The 19108-nt window shown below is 36.4% G+C and overlaps 1 long non-coding RNA gene across 1 annotated transcript; it reads right to left on the minus strand.

Moving 5' to 3' along the window:
- Nucleotides 1-269: 269 nt before the first annotated feature.
- On the minus strand, nt 270-18825 carry LOC105473423 (uncharacterized). Its single transcript, XR_982235.3, has 2 exons — nt 15135-18825; nt 270-15020 (listed from the first exon to the last, which is right to left on the minus strand). It is a non-coding gene; the product is annotated as an uncharacterized lncRNA (long non-coding RNA).
- Between the last annotated feature and the right edge of the window lie 283 nt (nt 18826-19108).

A 19108-nucleotide genomic window follows, 5' to 3' on the forward strand; every position in this document is an offset into this window, starting at 1 on the left:
ATTGATCTTCTTAATTTCTATGTGAAATTTATAATCAATTTTATTCTCATTATCTTAAGTCACAGAGTTGATAATTTGATAATGTTTATAGGTAGTATTTGAATATTTTGACTCATTATGGTTTTAAGGGTGAATTGTTAGATTTACAATTTCTTTGCTTTTGCTTTTTGAGGCTTAAGTTGGCCTTGTGAGGCAACTCAGTTGCTTGATATAATAAGAAGTGTTTTTAAAACTTCAGGGGAACTTAATTGATGGCTTAGTACTATGACTATAGAGGATTTTAATCTGCTAAAATTGAATTAATCAAATAAGTGGAAGGATGATTTCAAATTATGTAAAATTTACTTAGTTTATAAGTAAAATCAAAATCACAAAGTGAACTTAACGTCCTAAGAATATTATAGTTTCAAGTTTGCAACTTAAGTTAATTAAATGTTATTTTAATATTCAAATACCTACACATGGTTCCTTTCTATGCACAAAAGCCTCCAATTCCCAAACACTTTAAAAACACATCAACACACATGGCAAGGAAAATCATTATGCATATAGAAGCCCAGGATGCAACAGCACTTCCTGTATAGTAAGAAATGTGTGGGCTTTGTGGGGCATGAGGTAATGCAAACTACATAAAAATATGCACAACACACAATGATGACCCAGGCAGACCAGCTTCCAGGAACTAAAATAAAAGCAAAGAATCAACAACTGAGGCAATAATTACCAAACAACCATTCATTCATTTATTGCTTTCTTTTATTCAACAGATATATTTACTGAATGTGTACTATATGTCAGGCTTTATTCTAACAGTTTAAGATATAGCTGAAAAAAGGAAAATATAGATTACAGGTTGGATGTGAAAAAGGCAAAAAAGAGTAGATGAAGTAATCGAGAATGAAGGACAGCTGCCAGAAGAAGGCAGCTTTGATAGAGGAAAGACCAGCTTGTCTTGTCGCAGATTCTTAGTTTTGCCCGATGTCAGCAAGCATGGAACATAAGCGAGAACAACTCAAGACATCCACTGAAGGAAGAAGAGGAGAAAACAAAATAAGAAGACAAAAACAACAATAACATATTCAGTAATAACAGATGGCAGACACAAAAGAAGGAACACTGGAGGGGAAAAGTAGCAGGGCCTGAAACAAGTGGCAGAGGCGGACAGCATAGTCATCACCCAAAACAAAAGCAAGTGGGAGTTGGGGAGTTCAAACACAGTCTTATGGAACTGACTAAAATGACACAAATATGGGTAAAACACAGCATAAAGTAGGAACAGGCAGTATAAAAAATAAGAAGAAAAAAGTAAAAAACCCCAAAGGGCTAAATCTACGGAATTCTGAGAAGAAAATATGGATATGAGTTGAGACACAAGAAAGAACATTGAATACAAGCAAATCATATTCCAAGGGACTGTAGTCGGGCTCTTCCTTTTGATCTGGAGTGGAAGGGAGACCCATGGTACAGCTGCAGCTCGAGAGGAGAGGCACACAGTCAAGCCACAGAGGAAGGAGATGTCCTTGGTCCTAGGGCCCGACTGCCCACTAAAGTTCAAGCTTTGGGAAGTCCCGATGACCACACCCCTGGCCGGGCCTTCCAGTGGCCCATAGGCTGCCAGCTAGAGAAATGGAATGAGTAATGCGAATGATGATAATTGAGGAGCGAAGTTGTGTTCTGATTATTTAAAAATGATTCCGAATATACAAGCAAAATATTCATTCTAGAAAAATTCTTTGAAAGAAAGATAATCAAATCAATGTGAGAAAAAGAAAATTCACAGTCCTGAACAGCGATATTTCTGAGGGAGAAAATGCCACTGACATTTCTAATTAGTCATTTGAGGTTTTTGCAGGAACTGCCCTCCCAGTCCCATCCCCCTCTAAAGTTGGCAGTGATGTTCCATCCACAGGACAGGTAGTAAACGGGACTGCCAAGTCCAAATCAAGAATAAAGCTTTCAGTTAGTGAATGCAAAATATCCTCTACAGAAAATATGATGGCAAGTTCGGTAAAGGGATCCTCTCAAGTATTCATTAGACTACTGATTATCACATGCATATGAGGAAACGATCAGGAAAAGAACCGTCCCAAATGATTAAGGAGAATGGTATCAAGTTCTTACACATGACTGGAAAAGGGCTTACTTTCATCAGCCAGACTAGAAAATCTCCTAATTCATGAATCACTTGGCAGAGTACTCAAAGAGATCTTGCCTCAGTAGTAGGGTATAATCAGCCCTAATCTAAACACTTCTCTGGTCCTGCTTAACCAATCATAAAGGTTTGATCCCCAAAAACAAACTATTTCCAAACAACTCAACTGCTCAAGAATATTTATAGAAATAAAAAAATTCAACACCCAATAGGAAAAAAATATACCGTGTCTGGCATACTATAAAAAATGACCAGGAAGGCAAAGAAGCAGGAAAACATGACCATAATGAAGGGAAAACAATCAACTGAAACCAAACCAAACCTGAGGCAGATGTTAAAATTAACAAACAAGGATATTAAAACAGCTATTACAGCTATATATGTTCAAACAGTTAAGTAGAGACACTAAAAGATATTTAAAAATACACATTAAACTTCTAGAAATGAAAAAAATATGTTTGAGATTAAATGTATTTTGATGTATCCCCTTATCTCAAAATACAGTCAAATTGGGGGTTAAGCTTTTGCCATATGAATTTTGGAGAGACACAATTCAGTCCATAGCAGCATGGTATATCTTTTCCAACCTTTTACATTTAACACTTTTTTTTTTAGCATGGGAAGTATTTTTCTTTTATAGGAAGAATAGAGTTGAATTTTACTTTTTTATGCAACCCTGACTATCTCAACTGGGAGGGTCAAAATAATGTGTGTGTGTGTGTGTGTGTGTGTGTGTGTGTGTGTGTGTATCCATCAAAGTTGTAGTTAATAAACCAACAGAGAAGATAAAATGAATTAATAAAAATAATCCAAAAGAAAGCAGAAAAAGTACAAAAAGAGAACAAATAATACATGGAATAAATACAAAGCAGATAGCAAGGTGATACATTTAAACCTTAGCATATCAATAATCACATTAAATGTTGTTATTATTTTGACCCCCCAATTGAGATTGTCAAGATTGGGTAAAAATGCAAAATTCAACTCTACTCTTCCTATAAGAAAAACACTTCACATACTAAAAGAAAATGAGTTATATGTAAAAAGATGGAAAAGATAAACCATGCTGCTATGGACTGAATTGTGTCTCTCCAAAATTCATATGATGAAATCTTAACCCCCAATTTTACTGTATTTTGAGATAAGGGCATTAAGGAAGTGATTAAAGTTGAATGAGGCTAGAACGGTGGGACTCTAATCCAACAGAACCGGTATCTTTATAAGAAAAAGAGGAGACACCAGAGCTTGCTCTTTCTCTCTCTCCCCACCCTGCTCTCTGCTTGCACACAGAGAGAAGGCTGTGTGAGGACACTGCAAGAAGGTAGCCACTTGCAAGTCAAGAAGAGAGACCTCACCAGACACCAATTCTGCTGGCACCTTGATCTTGGACCTCAGTCTTCAGAACTGTGGGAAGATAAATTTCTGTTGTTTAAGTTACTTAGTCTGTGCCGTTTTGTTACGGTAGCCTGAACAGACATGTTCACATGCTAAGACTAATCAAAAGGAAGTTGGCTATATTAATGTCAGAGCAAGAAGATAGCAGAGCAAATAATATTAATGTCACTGGGGACAAAGAAGGTCGTTTCATAATGAATAAGGGGTGAATTCATTGAGAGTACATAACAATCCTAAATGCTTATGTACCTAATAACAGCAATTTAAAATATAGGAATCTAAAATTCATTTAACTGCAAAGAGAAATAGATGACTCTACAACTATAGAAAAGATATCAATAACCCTCAATAATAATAGAACAATAGCAGTAAAGATATAGAAGACTTGAACCAAACTACCCACCAACATGACAAATTGGCATAGAACACCTCACCAAACAACAGCTGTATAACACATTTTTTTTTCAAATGTACATGGAACATTAAAAAGATAGTCCATATTGTGGACCATAAAACATGTCTCAATATATGTATGAAAGAATTCAAACCCAACTGAATATTTCTTCTAACTATAATGGAATTAAATTGGGAATCAACAACAAAAAGTTTTGTGGCAAATTCCCAAATATTTGCCAACGAAATAATACACTTCTAAACACCCCCATTGATAAAAGAAGAAATCAAAAGGGATATTAGAAAGTATATTGAACTAATTAAAAATTTAAAAAAGAACATATTGAAATTTGTGGATGCCACTAAAGAAGTACTTTAGGGGAAAACTTATAGTACTAAAATTTATAGTACTAGTATTATATTTATAGGACTAAAATTTATAGTACTAGTATTAGATCTATAATGTTAAATACCTCCAGTAATGGAGAAGAAATTTCTCAAATCCGTGATCTCAGCTTCCCCTTAAGCCAGAAAAAGAATAAAAAAATAAAATGCAAAGTAAGCAGAAGAAAGGAAATAATAAAGAACAGAGTGGAATTCAGTGAAATAGAAGTCTACAAAAACAACAAAGCTTAATGAAGCCAAAAGCTGAATATTAGAGAAGGTCAATAAAAATAATAGGTGTCTAATCAGACTGATAAGGAAAAAAATGGAAAACAGAAATTACTAATGTCAGGAATAAAAAAGGTGGCAACACTACAGATGCTATAGATATTAATAGGATAATAAGTATATTGTGAACAACTTTATGCCAAAATCATTATTTTTTAATTTTCACATTATTAGAAGTTCAAATGCCAAAGTTATTGACAACTTTGATGAAATAATTTTTTTAAATTTGGGGTGTATAGTAAGTGTATATATTTATGGAGTATATGAGATGTTTTCATGCAGGCATGCAATGTGTGATAATCATATATGGAGAATGGGGAATCGATCCCTTAAAGCATTTATCCTTTGATTTACAACCAATCGAATTATACTCTTTTAGTTATTTTAAAATGTACAATTAAGTTGTTATTGACTACAGTCACACTGTTCTGCTTTCAAACAGTAGGTCTTACTCATTCTTTCTATTTTTCTGTACCCATTAACCATCCCCACCTCCTCCACAGCCCCCTGCTACCCTTCGTAGCCTTTGGGAACCATCCTTCTACTCTATGTTTATGAGTTCAATCGTTTTAATATTTAGATCTCACAGATAAGTGTGATGTTTGTCTTTCTGTGCCTGATTATTTTGCTTAACATAATGATCTCCAGTTTCATCCATTGTTGCAAATGACAGTATCTCATTGTTTTTTATGACTGAATAGTATTCCACTGTGTATATGTACCACATTTTCTATATCCATTCATCTGATGATGGTCATTGCTTCAAAATCTTGGCTACTGTGAACAGGGCTGCAACACACATGGGAGTGCAGATATCTCTTTGATATACTGATTTCCTTTCTTTGGGGTATATACTCAGCAGTGGGATTGCTGGATCATATAGTAGCTCTGTTTTTAGCTTTTTGGGGAACCTCCAAACTGTTTTTCATAGTGGATGTACTAATTTACATCCCCACCAAGAGTGTAGAAGGGCTCCCTTTTCTCTACATCTTCAACAGCATTTGTTATTTATTGCCTGTCTTTTGGATATAAGCAAATTTAATTGAAATGAGATGATATCTCATTGTAGTTTTGATTTGCATTTCTCTGCTGATCAATGATGTTGAGAACCTTTAATTTTTCAAAGGACACAAACCACCAAATCTCATTTAACAAGAAAAAGATAATGTGAACAACCCAATATCTGTGAAAGAAATTGGATTTGTAGATAGAAACCTTCCTACAAAGGAAACTACAGACTCAGCTTCAGTGGAGAATTATATCAAACATTTAGGGAAGGAAATAATACCAATTCTGTATAAACACTTCCAAAAATTTGAAGACAAGGAAATAACTAGCCACTCATTCTATGTGGTGAGCTAAATACCCTAAATACCAAACAAAGACATGAAAAGAAGTAAAACCACAGAGCAATATATCTCATGAACATAGAAGTGAACATTCAAAACAATATTTCAAGGAACCAAATCCAACAACACATAAAAAGGGTAATACATAATGACTAAGAGGGACTCATCCTAAGAATGCAAGATTGGTATAATAAAAAAATCAATGTAACTCATTATATTAACATATCAAAGAAGAAAAACCGTATGATTATATCGGTGGATTAAAAAAATGACAAAATCCAACAGACATTCCTGATGAAAATTTATAGAAAACTAAAATAAATGGGAACTTCTTCAACCTGATAAAGGGCATGTACAAAAAAGTATAACTAATACCCTACCTAATGGCAAAAGACTGAATGCTTTCCTTCTAAGATCAGGAAAAAGACAAGGACGCTCACTCTCAAACTTCTGTTCAACACTGTATCGAAGACTGTGGCCAGTGCAGTCATAGAAGAAATAAAAAAGCATCCAGATTGGATAAGAAGTAAGATTATCTTTCTTTGCCAACAACGTGATTGCCTATATAGAAAAACTGAAGAAATCTATAAAAAAAAACCTTGCAGGACTAATAAGTGAGCTTAGCAATTTTATAGAATGTGCAATAAATTTTATTTCTTATATTCTGTCAACAAATAATTGGAAAATGAAAATTTAAAAATAATATAATAGGATGAAAATATGAAATATTTAGGAATAAATCTAACAAATATAGGCAAGATCTTTTCATTACAAATTACAAAACTGCTGAGAAAAATTAAAGAAGGCCTAAATAAATGGGAGAGATGTACATTGGTCATGGGTGAGAAGACTTCATATTGTTAAGGTGTCAATTCCTCCTGAATTGATCTACAGACCTAATGCAATCCCAATAAAAATCTCAAGAGGTTTGTTTGTAGAAATCAACAAGCTGATTCTAAAATTCATATGGAAATGCAAAGGACCTGTAAGAGCCAAAACAGGCCGGGCACAGTGGCTCACGCCTGTAATCCCAGCACTTTGGGAGGCTGAGCCAGGCAGATCACCTGAGGTCGGGAGTTCGTGACTAGCCTGGCCAACATGGTGAAACTCCATCTCTACTAAAAATACACACACACACACACACACACACACACACACACACACATTAGCAGGGCACGGTGGCTCACGCCTGTAATCCCTGCTACTAGGGAGGCTGAAGCAGGAGAATTGCTGGAACCCTGGAGGCGGAAGCTGCAGTGAGCTGAGATTGCACCACTGCATTCCAGCCTGGGCAACAGAGCAAGACTCCATCTCAAACAAAAATGAGTCAAAACAATTTTGAGAATAAACAAAGTTGGATAACTATGTACTTTTAAGGCTTATTATATGACTAATCAATACGGTCTGATATTAGAATCAAGATAAATACATCAATGGAACAAAATAGAGTCCACAAATAGACCAGCACATATTTCAGCAACTAATGTTTGGCAAAAGTACAAAGGCAATTTGGTGAAGAAAGAAGAGACTCAACAAATGGCGTTGGAACAATTGAATACATGCGTGCAAAAAAATTGAATTTTGTTTCATACCATATACAAGGATTAGCTTAAAACTGATCACAGACTTCAATATAAAACCTAACACTAAACCCAATAGAAAATCTTTGTGATCATAGGTTATGCAAATATTTTGTAAACATAACATCCAAGCACAATCCATAAAAGGAAAAAAAGTAAAGACTGAGCCTCACTAAAATAAAAAATTTATATTATTCAGAAGGCACTGTTGAAAGAAGAAAAAGTCAAGCTACAGATTGGAAGAAAATATTTGTAAATCATATCTTTAATGAAAGCTTTGTATCCAAAATATATAAAGAAAACTGAAATCTCAATATAAAGAAAAAAACAATTTTTTTAAATGACCAAAATATCTGAACAGATACTTTTCCATAAAGATATACAGATGACAAACAAAAACATGAGAAGAGAGTCAATATAAATAGTCACCAAGGAAATGTAAAATAAGACTGCAATAAGATACCACAACATAGCTGTCAGAATGGCTGATAGAGTTGACTGCCAAGATAAGGATGTGGAGAAACTGGAATTCTCATATACCGTAAAACACTTTGGAAAACAGTTTGACAGTTTCTTAAAAATTTAAACTTATGCCTATCATATAATCCATCCATTCCACTTCTAAGTATTTATCCAAAAGAAATGAAATCCTATGCCCACATCAAGACTTGTACATGAACAATCACAGCAGTTCTATTTGTAATAGTCAAAAACTGGGGGGAAAAAAAACAAAAACAAAAACCAGATTTCCATCAACGAGTAAATTCGTTAATTGTGGTCTATCCACAGAATGAATGTATTGTTACACAGTATAGTGTGAATAATCTCAAAATAGTTATGCTGAATGAAAGAAGCCAGATGTAAGAGTGCATACTACATGATTTCATTGATATAAAATTCTAGAAAATGCAAGCCAATTTATTGTCACAGAAGCAGAATGGTGGTTGCCTGAGATCGGGGGAGTGGGAAGAGGTAGAAAGAAGAGATTATCAAGGGGCATGAAGAAACTTTAGAGCATGATGGTTGATGGTTATGTTCATCATCTTGATTACTGTGATAGTTTCAGGGGTGTGTACCTAAGTCCAAAATGTATCAAATTTTTCACTTTAAATATGTGCAATTTATCGTACATCAATTACACCTCAGTAAAATTGGTAAAAACTAAATAAAAGTAGTGCTTGTATATGAATTTTTAAAAACCCTTAAAATAGGACAAAATAGAAATTTCTCTGAAGATTGCTTCCATAACTCTTAATATGGTTATGCCTCTTTATTAATTTGTCAAGTTTAAATATTCATTAATCCCTCATTTTTAAAAAAATTGAAAAAATAAATTTTCTTAAGCTACTACTTCCCTTTTCCCATCTCTGCCCATTAAATTTTTATTTTTTAATTTTTAAATGTTTTGTGTTGTATTTTTGTTTAATTTTGTACCTGACAAAGAATTGTATATATTTATCATGACAATATGTTGTTTTAAAATATGTATACATTGTGAAATAGCTAAACTGAGGAAGTTAACATATGCATTAGCTCACATGCTTAACGTTTTTATGGTGACAACACTTAAAACCTATTCTCTTAGAGCAACTTTCAAGAATACAATACATTGTTATTAACTATAGCCACCACGTTGTACAATAATCTCCTGAATGTATTCCTCCTGTCTAACTGAAACCTTGTATCCTTTGACCAACATCTCCCTAATCCCCCTCCCCACATTTTCTTTATCCATTCATCCAGTGATGGACACTTACATTGATTTCATTTCTTGGGTACTGTAAATAATGCTGCAGTGAACATGGGAGTGCAGATGTCTCTTTGGCATACTTATCTCAACTTCTTTGCGTATATACCCAGAAGTGGGATTTCTGGGTAATATGTAGATTTCTTTCTAATTTTCTGAGGAATCTCTAGACTGTTTTCCATAATCGATGTACTAATTTACTTTCCCACCAGCAGCGTACAACAGTTCCCTTTTCTCCAGATGTTTAGTTGTTTTCCATCATCATTATTATCATCGGTAACATATGATGATATAGAATAATTTTTATGTGCCAAAGACTGTTCTAAGCACTTTATATATATCAACTCTTTTTATTTTCGAATGACTTTGTGAAATATTAACTATCTTCATTTTTGCTGAGAAAACCAAGGCACAGATAAGCAGTTTGCCCAAGTTGAAGTGTGGGGCAAAAATTCAAACGCAGGTGTTCTGGCTCCAGGATCCATGCTCTTAATGACTATGTTATACTGCCTTAGTGTGGTATCACTGTAATTAACAAATTTATATAAGATGCTTGATACCCTATTTTGACTTCTCAAATGTAGGTGCAATATGTCTTAATTCTTCTTATTTCTGATGAAAAGAATCTAACATCATTACATCTTTCTTCCTTTGCTCCTTCCCTCTCTCCTAACCTCCATTCCAGTGTACATTGTTTTCACACTTGTCGTATAACTACAATTAATTTTTGATACATTGTCTATAAAGTGATTTTTTAAACTGAAAAGTAGCATTCACAATATTTGTAGGGAGATAATTGTTCACTGCAGAACCAAGTACAGCAGTGCCCTTGAGCCTATAGAGGAGATGTAACTCTTGTCAATAAACCTTTGCTATTAGAAGAAGAAAATTACTTCACAGTTTGGAAAGTGTTCGGATGATACCTTATCACAGTGACCTACCATGCCTTTGCCTTGTCACAAGACCACTCAGCTTCTCAGTCATTCAATTTATAGAAGAAATCCACGTCCTCCTGAAAGAGATTCTTCACAGAGCATCTGACTTCTGGTTCTAATTTAGACTGATGGCTTTCTAGGCCTGCCTCAAGGTTGTTGTGGGGAAAAGAAAGATCAGACTGTTACTGTGTCTATATAGAAAGAAGTAGACATAAGAGACTCCATTTTGTTCTGTGTTTGAGATGCTGTTAATCTGTGACCCTACCACCAACCTTGTCCTTGCAAGAGACATGTGCTGTGGTGACTCAAGGTTTAATGGATTTTGGGCTGTGCAGGGTGTGCTTTGTTAAACAAGTGCCTGAAGGCAGCTTGCTGGTTAAAAGTCATCAACATTCTCTTAATCTCAAGTACCCAGGGACACGCACACTGCCAAAGGTCGCAGGGACCTCTGCCTAGGAAAGCTAGGTATTGTCCAAGGTTTCTCGCCATGTGATGGTCTGAAATATGGCCTCGTGGGAAGGGAAAGACCTGATCGTCCCCCAGCCTGACACCCGTGAAGGGTCTGTGCTGAGGAGGACTAGTGTAAAAGGGAAGAAGGCCTCTTGGCGGTTGTTGGTGGTTGAGACAGAGAAAAGCATCTGTCTCCTGCCCGTCCCTGGGCAATGGAACATCTCGGTGTAAAACCCGATTGTATATTCTGTTTACTGAGAAAGGAGAAAACCGCCGTAGAGCGAAAGGCGGGACTTGCTAGTGCAATGCTGCTCTTTATGCACTAAAAAGGTTTATGAAGATGTTTGCATATGCATATCAAGGCACAGCACTTTTCCTTAAACTTATTTGTGTCACAGAGATCTTTATTCATATGTCTTAATGCTGACCTTCTCCCTACGATGATCCTATTATGCTGTCACATCCCTTTTTCTAAGATGGTAAAGATAATTATTAATAAATACTAAGGGAACTCAGAGACTGGCGCCGGCGTGGGTCCTCTGTATGCTGAGCGCCAGTCCCCTGGGCCCACTTTTTCTTTCTCTATACTTTGTCTCTGTGTCTCATGTCTTTTCTCAAGTCTCTCGTTCCACCTAACGAGAAACGCCCACAGGTGTGGAGGGGCAGGCCACCCCTTCAGTTGTCATCCTGGAATTATATTTCATTATAATCTTGGGTAAGATCCACTGCTCCTTAGAGGCCATGGCTTCCTCCTACTTGGGTTCTTTTTTGTTTTGCTTCAGTAATTCTTTCAGAAATAGTCTGTGGGTGGTAAATGGTCTGAGTTCTTGCATGTTTCAAAATGCCTCACTCTTGATTGATAGTTTAGCTAAGTAGAGAATTTTAGGTTCAAAAAACATTTATTTTGCACATTTTGAAGGCATGCTTCTTGTTTTGTTTTTCTTAGCATTTACAGTTGCTGATGATCTGTCTCATTCCAATTGGATTCTCATTGAGTAATCTATTCTTTTGGCTTTTAGACTCTTCCCTTTATTCTCAATATCTAAAATTTCACAAGAATGTGCCTTGGGCTAAGTTTGTTCATTCATCTTATTTTGCATTCTCTAGGGCTCCTGCAATCTCAATCCTATTTCTTCACTTATGGAAAATTCTCTCCTATTCTTTGTTTTGTCGCTTTCCGAACATCCCTTTGGATGTTAAAATTTTGGACCACTTTTCTCAAATCTCTTCACTTTTCTCCCACATTTTCCACCCTTTATCTTTTTGCACTACGTTTAGAGCAATTTCTTCAACGTTTTGTCTCAGGTCTTCCCTTGAACTGTTAACTTTAGCAATTACTTTTTCATTTTAACAAATTTTTTTTTTGTTTTAGTTGTTCTTTCTCAGCAATCTAATTTGGCACTAAAAAATGCTTTCTCTTGACTTTTGTTTCCATGAGGATACTAAATAGAATAACTTTAAAGATATTTTCTATGTCCTGAATTATCTATTTCCTCCGGAGTCAGTGTATTTTTTCTCTCAACCTGCTCTTTTGTCCTCATTTTTCTTCAGATTTTCATAATCCTTGGCTATAGATTCATACCTACAACTGAGGTAGGTCAGCTCATTGAATGCAGATAGCTCTGCCTTGTGCAGCTCTCTCTTGTCTACACAAGTGGCTGTCACTGGCAGCCTTTGCTTTAGACCTTGTAGTGAAAGAAGAGGAAGTTGGATGTCCCCCTCCCTGCTTCTCTCACTTCCCAGCAAAAATGGGAAGAAGTTTACTCAGATGGGGCATCACCCCAACTAGGGCTCCTTCTCACCAAGACTATTCAATTATTTTAAATATTAGTCCTCTGGTTTTAGCCTGAGCATGTGATGCAGGGAAGGAGAACGTGGACTATGACTCACACAGTTATTCCACAGTTGATTGCTTTCCAACTCTCCTTTCATACTCCAAGTGTTGAGCTTCTCTCTGGGTGTGCTGCCAGGAAAAATAGCCCTAGCCTCTACTGCAGCCTTCTCCTGTGAATGTGATTTAACCTGTTAATACAATTCCAAGTATTTCCACTTTCAAGAAACTTGTCTATATCCCTAGTTCCTGATGCTCTTTCTTCTGTACCCAGTAGTCTTTAATTTGTTACTCTTACTTCTTCTTTGCTGACATTTCTATGAGATTTGAAGTAGAAAGGAGATACGTGCTGTCTGCCATCTTGAATGAGAACTTTCTTTGCCTCTTTGGACATCTTTGTGCTTTTCTCATTTTGAGGCAAAAGACTCCATATAGCTTCTGCTTAAGGCCATTGGACAATACAAACAATTCCTTAATTTCTCTTCTACTTGTCAGCTCTACAAATATTTGAAACTAGTTTTATATCCTCCTATGCTGTCCAGGATAAATATTTCCAATTCCACTAACCATACGTCACCGAAGTTTTAGTACTACCATTCCAATCATTTTCTTCTGAACTTTCCCCACCTTCTTAAATAATTCAGTGCAATACCTAGGGTATTAATGTTGGAAACTACTTCAGAGTAACCTAGTCTTCCCTACTACATCACATGTCCACAACAGCCAGTTACTTCCTTCCCTTCCCTAGGCAAATAAAATTAATGTTACATCTCTACCAGCTGCTGTGAAAACGCTATGCAATGGTGACATACTTAAAAGCCATGAAATTATGAGAAAATAGAATTTCTCTCTGAGAATTTCCAGGCCCCCTAGCACAACTTCTAACTTGTACATAATTACTTTATCACAGAAATAAACGTTATTCAAAAATTCTTAGTTTTAGTCATTTTGGAAAGAATAATACTATCTGTTAAGAAAGAAATTTGGGATAATTGTTCCTAAGCTGATTAAAGTATGCAGTTGGAGCCACTATATACATAGATACATATATTTTTTCTTCAGTTATTTGAAATGGAACTCCAAAACTCCAACACATTTCCCATTTCTCATGAGCAAAAATGAACACTTTTCTAAGAGCCTCACATTATTGTAAAATTGCCACTAATTAAAATATGTATAATATTTAAAAATCAATAAAAAGAGGATAAAGGCAAGTATTATATCCACCTAAAACAGTATCACTATAGTGACATCCCTTTATAACAAAGTTTAAGAAAATTAAATAAAATATTGCCTTACAAAGTTACATGGTACAGTTCTCAACGAACACAAAGATTTTTCTAATATGTGTAGTTTCCTTGGAATTTTCTTTGCCCCTGTTTCTTGGAGAGCCTATTTGTAAACCCCAAAAGAAAAAGGTTTTTTAATATGTGTAGGGAAAGATTTATTTCAGATGTATGTTTAAAACAAGATATTTAACAGGAATTTAAAAGATGTTTTCAAAATCTACTTATTTATCTGTTGAAAAGAATTAAGAAACTATTACGTGCTAAGCACTAGTGATTTATTAATACAATGAAAAAACTTTCAGTCTCTAGTTTCAGATCCTGCACAGGTGAAAGATACATTGATTCAAATTTGTTAAAGCACTTCTTTTTCTACACTTTGCTTAAGGGAGATTTAAATGCACACCAATTGTGTGCCAGTCTCGAGAAAGCCAAAGCCTAGCAGCGGCCGGACGCCTGTAATCCCAGCATTTTGGGAGGCCGAGACGGGCGGATCACGAGGTCAGGAGATCGCGACCATCCTGGCTAACACGGTGAAATTCCGTCTCTACTAAAACAATACAAAAAATTAGCCGGGCATGGTGGCGGCACCTGTAGTCCCAGCTATTCGGGAGGCTGAGGCAGGAGAATGGCGTGAACCCGGGACGGGGAAGTTGCAGTGAGCCGAGATCGCGCCACTGAGCTTCAGCCTGGGCGACAGAGACTCCCGTCTCCAAAAAAAAAAAAAAAAGCCTAGCATCTTCTCCATTCTCTGGGTCCAATGGACTGTGTCAATAACATTTGTGCAGTGTTGGCTATGAGGATTCAGCAGTGAAAATTTAGTTGGAAGTTAAGAACACACCTCAAGAAAAAATTATTTCATTACCACATTCTTATTTTCTCTGATTAATGAGAATCTGGAGATCAGGCATTTCCGTTTCTACAGTTGTATGGCAAGCAGGTCCAGTATTGGTGGTCCTTTGGCATCTCCTACTTGTAATACTGGGTCTCCTGCCAGCCTGGTAAAATGCATGCTTTTTGCCCTGGACAGTCATTGTTCACACTTGCTTGTTCACAGTGCACACCTGCTTGTTCACACTTCCTTTCCTTTGCCTGAAATGCACTTGCTATTCTCATTTACCTGGAGTCGTCTTACTTCTGTTTCAAGGCTCAGCTCAAACACTGCTTCCTCAGGGAAGCCTTCACGGACTCCTGCGGTGGTGAGTCAGCTCAGTGGCGTTGTTGCAACAACTGTGAGAAAAGACAGAGCAGGAAATGGATCTCGGCTCTAGCTCTTACCAGATGTGTAGTTATGTAAACTTTTTGAATCTCAGTTTTTCCCATCTATAAAATACAGATGCTTACCTTGCAGGGCTGTTTTGAAGATGAAATGCAATGGTGAAGATAATGTCCCTACACGGAGAGCTTGGCATGAGGGCACACAGTGTTTTCTATCCTCCTCCTTTTTAGCCACACCTTTGAAAGGCAGGAACTTAAAATCTCGTGCTTAGATCCACCATGTTCTCTATTATGGAAATCATTTGGAAAACAATAATATGAAGTTCAAATTAAAGCCAGCATCATTAATCAAAGCTTATTAAAGATTTTCCAATTATGTACAAAGATCTTTCATGTAATGTATGACTATGAAATAATTAGAATGATCTTTTACTTGAAGTGTATGCAAGCAATACTTTCAAAGATGCTGATCAAAAGCCTCAGCACTCTGTGTGAGAACCTATAAATTTTACATAGAGGTCAATGCTATATTCTTAGCAATGACATCTGCTCTTTTACCTACTTTACAAACTCAGAGGTAGGCAGGAAGTACACAGTACACTGATAGCAAAGATTCCAAGGGACAATAACAATATGAAAGCAATAACTTTTTTTTTTTTTTTTTTTGAGATGGAGTCCCGCTCTATCCCCCAGGCTGGAGTGCAGTGGTACAATCTCCGTTCACTGCAACCTCCGCCTCCCAGGTTCAAGTGATTCTCCTGCCTCAGCCTCCCAAGTAGCTAGGATTACAAGCATGTGACACCATGTTTGGCTAATTTTTGTATTTTTAAGAGAGACAAGGTTTCACCATGTTGGCCAGACTGGTCTCAAACTTCTGACCCCGTGATCTACCCGCCTCAGCCTCCCAAAGTGTTGGGATTACAGGTGTGAGCCACCAAGCCCAGCCAGCAATAACTTTTGTATTTTATAAGAATTTGCATTACTTCAAAGTCTTTCACTCATGTCTTAAACATTCTACAAACATTCATTACCCCTCACAACATCCCTGTGGCAGGTCAGTAGTGCTCAGTTGTCCCAATTTCCAGAATTGTATGCAAAAGTCCTTCAACATCAGTATAACAGAGTAACAGAGTGATGCTGGGTATGGTTTTTTGTTTGTTTGTTTACACAGGAGGTCAGGAAGATGAGATACTCTTCAACAGGTGAGAAGCTGTTACGCCTTTCCAAGTAGTATTTGTTTCCCACAGGCTATATGTTTTTCGTCAAATTTTTACTCTGTTTCAAGAAATTTGGGAAACATGAGTGCCTCACTCACTCACTCACTCGTTGTGATTAAAAGCAGACTTTCAAGTGTGAATCCTTGGTTCAATTCCAACTCTACCACCTTTTAGCTATGAGGCCTTGGATGAGTTACTTCCTCTATGTTATGGACTGAATGTATGTATCCCTCCAAAATTCATATGTTAAAGTCCCGTCCCCACTGAGATAGTATTAGGAGGTGGGACTTTTGGGAGGTAATTATGTTTAGATGAGGTCATGAGGGTGGGAATCCAATGATGGGATTAATGTCCTTATAAGAAGAGCAAGAAACCAGACTCCCTCTATCTCCATCGTGCGAAAACACAGCAAGAAGGCAGCTGTCTGAAAGCCAGGAGTAGGGCCCTCACCAGAACCGAATTTGTCAGCACCTTGATCTTGGAGTTCCCTGCTTTCAGACCTGTGAGAAATAAATGTTTGTTGTTTAAGCCACCCAGTGTATGATATTTTGCTATAGCAGTCCTACCTAAGACACTCTGTCTATGGTTTAGCTTCCCCATCTGTAAAATGGGGATAACAATAGTACCTACGTCAGAGGGCTATAGGGAGCAGTGCCTGGCACATAATTAGTGATCCTAATTATTAGGAACTATTCTTGTTAGCTCTTCTTCCTATTCTAGGCACTGAGATGCAATGGTGAACAATGGTACTCAAAAGATATTTAGCAGATGAATAATGCAAAACCATAATAGAGTGGAGACATAAATATAGATTTTGGAACGCAGGTGGTTTTGATGAATGACTGATGTCAGAGAAGAAAAATTTAAACATTCATATGAGTAAGCCTCAACAACAGGCTCATTTGCCCAACAGCAGAAATTTTAAAAAATGAAATTATTTGCCTAATAACACAAAAGACCAAACCAATGAAAGTAAGCCAAGTAGCTTTGTGCCCAAATGTTACTTTTTCAACTTGGCTGTAGTATGCAACCCTTTTTGTAAGCCTATAAACTTTATTTAACTGTTAGCCAAATACACTGACTCTCCAATGAGGTCATATTTGGAAATATACGTATCAACATTTAAACAACTCAAAACCATAAGAAAATCTTAAATACTTCAGCCAAATTCTGTCTCAGAATTGAAAAGTGTGATGTAAAAATCAGGGGAAGACATATTATGAATTGGATCATTGTGTCATGCTACCTTTTATATATAATGAGTACAGAGCACAGGCATTTAGGATACCATCACTAAAACTGTTTGCAGCACAAACCAGTTGTAACCACTGCTAAAAGTTCTAACACTACTAAAAAAATACTCAAGAGAGTATAACTACAATGTTTACATCTGCCTACAAGAACATGATCATCTTAAGTCTCAATTTTAAATACTGGTATTTTCTTTTAAAGTTCTTCAAAGCATGTGTACTATGAAAAGGGGATTTTAAAAAGAATTACTATCTAAAGCTGCAGAGGAGTTGGAGCAAATCAAGGAAGGTGTTTAAAGAGTAAATGTAAGTAACTGATACAAAGTTAAGATAGCACAGAGGGCTAAGGAACAGAGAGAGGCTGGAGGGAGAAAATCACTTCCAACTGAGAAAAGGAGAATGTGTGCATTTGACTATGCACTCTCTTCCTTTTTATTTTTCCAGAGATGATAAAATAATAGGAACTGTAAGTACTTCGAAAGTTAATTGGTATTAAGACAGGCCTTTTCAGAGATCAGCACAGGTAATACTGTATTCACTGTGAAGGAAATTAAGGGTTGGTTTCTTTAACAACTAATAAAAACGGAGTATTGACAAGAGAGAACAGAAAATCCAGAGAACACTGAAGTCTTTTTTCAAAGTATGGTAATGGAAAGCTGCCTTCAATGGCTGTGAGTCCTGAAACCACAAATGGTTTCTCAAAATCTCTGAACAAGCCACACACACAATATAATACAATACAATACACACACACACACACACACACACACACATAGCCTCTTTCTCTTTCTCTCTCAAAAGTAATGATTATAAAGGTGACAATTAGCTATTACTCAAAAGTACCTTTGCAGGCAGGTATTATGTTACCCTCAATTTTGCTTTATTTAAATAGTGAATTAAATTTAAATACAGAGTTCTTTAATATTTTTGCTTCTGGTGGGTTTTGGTTTTGGCAAAGAAAAATAAGGTGAAAGGGCAAATTTGTGCTCTTTTTTATTCCATTTACTCGGTGTTCTCATAGTGGCAACTTATAGGGGTTATAAATAGAATAAAATTTGTCATTTTACTGTTCCCTATATCAGTGTTTCTTTCCGGAGGAAATGAATCCCAAATATGTGTGTATATCCAAAATATTCATTAAAGTGTTATTAAACAGATAATATGCCCTGACATGTTTATACTGATTTTCTCTTGATATTGTAATAAATTACCAAAAATGTAGTTGTTTAAAATAATGTGAATGGATTATCTTACAGTGTTTTAAAGATTCAATACAGCTCTCACTAGGTTACAACCAAGGTGTCAATAGGACCTCATTACTTTTGCCTCCTTCCACTTTTAAGGATTACATTGGACCCACCTGGATAATCCAAGCGTCTCTCCACATCTCAGTGTCAGCTGATGAGCAACCTTAATTCCATCGGCAACTTTAATTCCTCTCTGTTATGCGTATTCAGTACTCTGGCTGCCATAACAAAATACCACAGGCTGGTGGCTTAAACAACAGACACTGATTTTCTCACAATTTCAGAGGCTGGAAGTCCAAGATCAAAGTGCCAGCAGGATCTGTTTCTGATGAGGCCTCTCCTTGGTTTGTAGATGTCTGCATTCTTGCTGTGTCCTCACATGGTTT

This window comes from Macaca nemestrina, chromosome 10, assembly GCF_043159975.1.
Source record: "Macaca nemestrina isolate mMacNem1 chromosome 10, mMacNem.hap1, whole genome shotgun sequence".
NCBI classification, from domain to species: Eukaryota; Metazoa; Chordata; class Mammalia; order Primates; family Cercopithecidae; genus Macaca; species Macaca nemestrina.